This window comes from Rhinichthys klamathensis, unplaced genomic scaffold (assembly GCF_029890125.1).
Source record: "Rhinichthys klamathensis goyatoka isolate OS25496 unplaced genomic scaffold, OSU_Roscu_1.1 h1tg000035l_1, whole genome shotgun sequence".
Classification (NCBI taxonomy): Eukaryota; Metazoa; Chordata; class Actinopteri; order Cypriniformes; family Leuciscidae; genus Rhinichthys; species Rhinichthys klamathensis.
Window position 1 is genome coordinate 4,737,966 of NW_026606583.1, and position 7,111 is coordinate 4,745,076.

Consider the following 7,111-nt stretch of genomic DNA (forward strand, 5'->3'; position numbering starts at 1 on the left):
AGTGGGGGTGGGGCCTTGATTTCGCGGCTTTATTTCCTGATCACGACTGCGCATGACTGGTCCGGAAAACGCTACTGCGCAGACTCAAGTTCCAATATGTCAGCGCCATATCGGGACGATGGTGGCTTCAGTTCTCTCCAATGGAAAAGAGCGAAGGGGCGTCGTCCATCTTTTTTTACAGTCTATGGCAGAGCGGCGGAGAATCTCCGAGTGTTGTTCTTTGCTCGAAACGTTCAAATCGCTTTAAACAGACGCGATAGCTGATTCGAACGAGTGATGTTCGACGGCGGCATCTATCTTTGTAATGTAGGCTACAAAATCTGCTTCAAAATCCCAGCGCTGTCGTCATCGTGTAAAGCCCGCCCCAACGTTTCTGATTGGTGCCTCGATTTCGACGGATAGGCCTATTTCACAAAAATGGCCGCCGAGACCGGAAGTAGGGTAAACTATTTTCCGGTGAAAGCCATAGACAGGGTGAAAGCGCTAGCAGTTACAGTCGGAGGACAAATGCGGAGATTAAAAGCGGTTGCTTACCTTTTTATGTTTCAACTCAAAGAAGAAACAACCCTATTGATCACTTCACAGCTTTTCGTGTTTTTGCGGGTTTTCATGGAACAATCGGGGAGAAGTTAAATCACGCCAGACGCGTGTGAAGAAGGAAGCAGATGTTGAAATGGAGTGTTGATGCCGGTTCGGGACTGATGCCCTCCACAAAACATGTTTAAATTGCACTTGATTGTTATCCGATTTGCACGTCATGCACTTTTATTTATTATTATTAACTGTTGGCAAATTAAAATTGTTTGTAGAAGTTGTTTTCTGTAACTTTCTTTCCCTTTTACCTGGGTGCGCTTTGCCAGGCCTGCTGTTTACTTGTGCAAGCAAGGGCAGCTGGGACATTTATTAAACGTATAAAATACTTTCCAAACCGTTACATATAGTCTTATAAATTCAGACGTTTGTGATATAAAAAAATAAACATATTGGAATAATTTTTAAAGTTGTTTGAACACGGAGCAGTTTTTCCCGTGAGTGGGACTGGAAAACCCGGAGTGATCAGGAGCGGAGTGATAATAGAACGCTTCTGTGCAGAGAGGAACGGGCTTTTGCTCCAGTCCAGGCTTTGATCACATCTCCCTAAGCGGGTGATCACCTCGTCCTTCCGACCCATTCGAACTAAAATCAAGACATTTATTACACTATTTGAGAAATAAGCATACTTACGGCCTTAAAATAATGAAAAGGGTAATTTAAGAAACAGGGGGAACCTGATATTAACGGAAGTCCGTCGTAGCGACGGATAACTTTAATCCCTGTATATATTATTTAGTGTATTGAAAATAAAATTACATTATATATTAGTAAATATATACTCACATTTTTAAATATATGAAAATGACTTGTTTCTTTGTAAAAAGTGACTTGACATGTTTCATTCAATATATTGTAATATATTAACACCATATATTATTCTGTATGTTTTCAAATATACCGTACTGTTAAACCATTTCATATATTGATAATTCATATATAGGGAATATTTTCTTTTCATAAGGGGACCCCAGACAGTTAAATATTATTTTGTAACATGATTTTTTTTTAAAAAACATGTAATATCAATCACTTCATTCATGTTTTTAGTCTAACTATTTTTGTAATTTCATTATTAGACATAGCAACGTGAGATCAAATTCACTGTAAAGATGTACAATTCCTAGTTTCATTCATGGTAACATGAAAAAGGAGCCATAATCTATTCTAGTGGAAGATTACTGCAATCTCCTGGACTAACACTTAATAACATGATTTTTTTTTTAACAAAAGCCACTAGATTTCACTCATAGCCTACAATCAGACATCATTTCAATTTATTTATTTATTGTTTTTCGATATATTAACGTTAAATGTGAGCTTAGTCATCAAGTGTCATGCCATTTAAATGAATGGAACTTTTTTTATGTGAGCACTAAGCAAACGTCAAGAATTTGTCCAATTTCGATCTTTTCACAACTCCCTGAAAACTATCAACAAAACGGACAACATCTGATATTCTTACTTTTGTCAGATAACGTTATATGAATGACTGAGAGAGAAAACAAGCTGTTCAAAGTCCATTTTGAAAATGAATGGCGATCGTAGCGGGCGGCAGCGCGACCAGAAGTCTTTTTGCCGTCTGTGTCTGGCGTGATTTAACCTCTCCCCAGTTGTTCCATGAAAACCCGTAAAACACGGAAAGCTGTGAAGTGATAAATAGGGTTGTTTCTTCTTTGGGTTGACATAAACACCATAAAAAGGTAAGCAACAGGACTAAACTGCTTACAGTTTCCGCATTTGTCCTTCGACTGTAACTGCTTGGGCTTTCACCGGAAACGAGTTTACCCTACTTCCGGTCTCGGGGGCCATTTTGTGAAATAGGCCTATTGGAAATGGGCTTGAATGAGCTCTTTGCCAGACTAATGCTGCGTCCCAATTCGCCTACTTATACTACGCCCTAAAAGTATGTACTCTTTTTGTGAAGAAAAAGTACATACTTTTGAGTGTGTAGCAAAAGAGTAGGCAAGCTTTGGGACATACTACTTCGTCATCTTTAACGGACAGATCTGTCGCGTGCATCCCGGTGCATCATGTCACCGCAAACTACCCTGTCAATCATCTCGTCACAGTTAAAATCCTCCATTCAATCTAATATAACTTCTTACCATTTCGGAGAGAAATGTTGTCGCACGTTCATCTGCCAGTCATGGGTCTTTCATGCCGAGACTCTCCTCATGTGTTTGGAATAATGCATTTAAAAGTGAATGGCTAAACGTATCTTTGCAAAAGTTCACAATGCTGCTGCAGATGCAATATAATGTGGACAACATTGAATAAATACATTTTAGTCAGGTTAGATACTGACAATTAATCACTCAAACCCCTTTGTCTAAACCTCTCTACATAACCGTCGGACTCGCGCGTCCTCCATGTCTGTAGTTTTTGAACACTTTTCACTTGTGTTTGTAGTTCTAACCGAATCCTCGTCCAACGCGCGATGGGTTGTGGGCAATATCAGCCGTTAAAGTGTTCAACGATCTGCACTTCGGATTCTGACCAGATATAGTAGACCATCCGGGTCTCTTTGGGACACTCATTTCAACATACTATGATTTGGGACATACTAATTCTATTTTCGAATACTATTTAGGACGGATAGTATGCGAATTGGGACGCAGCATAACTTTCAGAGCAAATCTAAATTTGCCGGAAGTTGTCTGGGTTTTCCCAGGCTAGGAAGAGCATTCAATTAACAACGAACGCATTCATTATGATGAAAGTTGTGACATGACATAGCCTATATGTGACCCTGGACCACAAAACCAGTCACATCATTTTTTTTTTATTGAGATGCAGGCCTATACATCATATGCAAGCTGAATACATAAGCTTTCCATTGATGTATGGTTTGTTAGGTTAGGACAATATTTGGCCGAGATACATACTATACTATACTATTTTCATACTATTTTAAAAATCTGAAATCTGATCGAGGATGTAAAAAAAAATCGAAACATTCATAAAATCGCCTTTAAACTTGTCCATTTATGGTCACGATTGTGCTGCATTCAACTCACAAAAATAAATGTTTTATATAGTTACGGTAGGAAATTTACTAAATATCAATTTGTCTGCAGAGGTGGACAAAGTGGACAACTTCCTTACTTGAGTGAAAGTACAGGTAGGGCCTACTCGTTTTTAAAAGTACTAGTAAAAAAGTAAATGTCAATGCATTGTTTTATTATTGTTGTATGTAATACTTGCAGTACCTTATGCCTACCTACACTCATATCAATATCACATTTATTTCTAGAACACAGTTCCAGTAGTGGGATTGAATAAGTGCACTCAATAACGTCCACAATGGTTTCGGACACCCAAATGGCTGTTCTCAAATAGTTTTTTGGCTTTTAGTAGCCTATGTTGGCCTTACTGTTATCTATAAGCTAGTGTGCTCCAAAACAATGACAACTTTCGCATTTAGAAGACCATACCCAACGTTTAAAATGAAAATCAGGTTGAGGTCAGAATCCAATGTCAGATTGACGTTAATCTCCAATGTTGGACAGACGTTGTATTGTGGTTGAAAACGAAAATTGGGTTGACGTCAGAAACCAACATCAGTCGAGTTCTGACGTCAATCCAACGTCGGGTTCTGACGTCAACCCGACTTTCATTTCCAACCAAAATGCAACCCCTGCAACCAAAATCATCCCCTGACTGACATTACTACTTTCCAGTGGTGGTAAGTAATGAAGTAAAAATACTTTGTTACTTTACTTAAGTATTTTTTTTCGGGGATCTGTACTTTACTTGAGTATGTTTTATTTGCATCTACTTTCACTTTTACTCCACTACAATTTTAAAGACAAAGTTTACTTTTTACTCTGATACATTTCCCCATGCCCGCTCCAAGTATTTATTACACTGGCTTTCCAAACCAATGAAAAACTTGTTTTTCTTTTGAAAAAAATAACGCACAAGCTCTTTGCCAGCATACGCTCACATAGCAGTCAGTTCGCCATTGACCGCAGAAACCGGTGAAGCTGCAGCTCTCGCTGCCAGCAATAAACCCAAGATTTCCGACAGGGATCACCCATGGCCATATATCAATGATATGTTCGAATTCACTGAAGTGAATGGAGATTAATATCGGCTGAAATGTCTTCTTTGCCTGCCATGGGTGAATGAAATTTCAGCATTCAAAACTTTAGCCTCAAATCTGAGAAAACATATTGAGGTTAATTGACGTTAAAGTCCTTAAAATAATGTTTTACCTTAAAATAATGTTTTCAAAATCGTTTCAGCGGTTCATCAAGTCGTAACAGGCTGAAAGGCACTTCTGCATTTGCTTTGTGGTCCTATATCTGCTAGAACCACACTATATAAGTTTGCCAGATCGGGTTGCGTTTCTGCAGTTCGAATGAGACATAAGAACACTACAAATCTGACTTGCTTTACGGCAAGTGTTACAATTGGACATCATTTACTCTAAAGCCGGTGCTGGATAAACAGTGGATAAACAGCGAGCATGCGTGCGACAGTAGGATGCTGTATAGGCTAAATTATTTACGACAGCGGTAACGGACAATGCCGCTTCTAACCTGTAGGGGGACCGCAGAGGAAAAGTTCTTTAGTGTTGCTTTAATGTTACTATTGTTATCCAAGTGATTTCATATTGAAACGTGCCTTGTAAACAGCTAGCTAACAAATTCTTAATTGCAGTATCTAATCTTATCATTTGTTCAAATAAAACATTGCATATCACTCCCAAAACAATTGATCTGCTTAATTATTGATATTTACAGTTAATTTGAATATTTACTTTTTACTTTCGGTACTTAAGTACGTTTTAAATCGGATACTTTTGTACTTTTACTCAAGTGATGTTTGAATGGAGGACTTTCTACTTTTACTGGAGTAATTTTTTATTTAGGTATATATACTTTTACTCGAGTATTACTTTTGAGTACTTTTACCACCCCTGCTACTTTCTACTCATGGACCTTGACAGAAATGTAGTGGAGTAAAAAGTATGATATTTGTCTTTCAAATGTAGTGAGGTTACAGTAAAAAGTTTCCAGACAAAATAATACTCAAGTACAGATAGGCCTACTCAAAAAGTGTACTTAAGCACAGTACTCAAGTAAATGTACTTTGTTACTTTCCACCTCTGTTGGTCTGTCATTGTAACGAGATACCTACTCTCAAAACCAATTGAGATGCCTTCCTAGACATATTTTTGGGCATCATCATGCGTGACGAGTCAGCTTAGATTCCTACAGAGGGCGCCTGTCGTACTACATTGAGCTATTAAAATCTCGGAACGTTGTGTTTAGTCAAATATCACAAACCACTGTATTTTGTCCGTCGTGAACAGCTCTGAGAAAAGTCACACCATGTGACAACGCTGTTTTAGTGCTCTTTCAGCAGCCAATCAAAATAATTATACTAACAAACTAAGCGGAATTCATTTGGAAATACACTGGAGTTGAACTAGCAGAATACAGTAGAACCAGGGCCGGTTCTAGACATTTGGAGGCCCTAGGCAATATTCATGTTGGAGGCCCCCCACCCCCAATAAAAAACTCTTGAAACAAATATGATTCCTAACCTTTTAATTTATACAACATTTAATTTTAAATGTTTTTACTTACACAGTACATAAGTTTGGACACATTACTATGTTTAATGTTTTTGAAAGAAGTCTCTTATGCTAATCAAGCCTGGATTTATTTGATCGAAAATACAGATAAATAATAGTGAAATATTGTTAAATAGTTTTGCTATTTTACTACTTTAAAATATATTTATGTGATGCAAAGCTGAATTTAGTGTAATGTGATCCTTCAGAAAACTTTATAATATTCTGATTTATTATCAAATGTTAGAAATGGTGCTTAATATTTATTTTATAACCTGTGATACTTTTTTCAGGATTTTTTTTTAATTATTATTAAAAAGTTGTTTAAAAAAAGTCTTCACTATCACTTTTTATATATTTAACACATCCTTGCTGAATATTCCTGTTTTTCTTTTTCTTTTTTGTATTTTTGATCAAATAAATGCTGGCTTGTAGAGCATAATAAAAAACTTCTTTCAAAAACATTAAAAATAGTAATTGGTCCAGACATTTTACCAGTAGGCTACTGTATGTACATATTAATCAAACTTCATCTAAGGTAATCTCTTTTTTGTTTAATGAAGATGTTATTGTTATTTTGCTGTTTTATTCAATTTATTCACAGTTCCAGAATACCACTTCAGTGATATATGCTTTTATCATTTTTTTCATAGCTGGTATGGGCAGGATTTTCCCCTGCCATTTAATAGATATTGACTGCAGAATGCAGATATTGTCATATTATTAATATAAGTAGGCCTAATATGATATTATGCATTGCATTGCTAGCTTAAATATGCTATACACAAATGAAGTGGAAGAGAAAGACACGATCGCTACTGATTAGAAAAAAAATTCTAAACTGATATTATTGCCGTAAGTAGGCTGATGTCAGACAGGGTATAATCTAATCAGTGGCGTACGTTTGATTTTGAAATTGGTGGGGACGGGGAC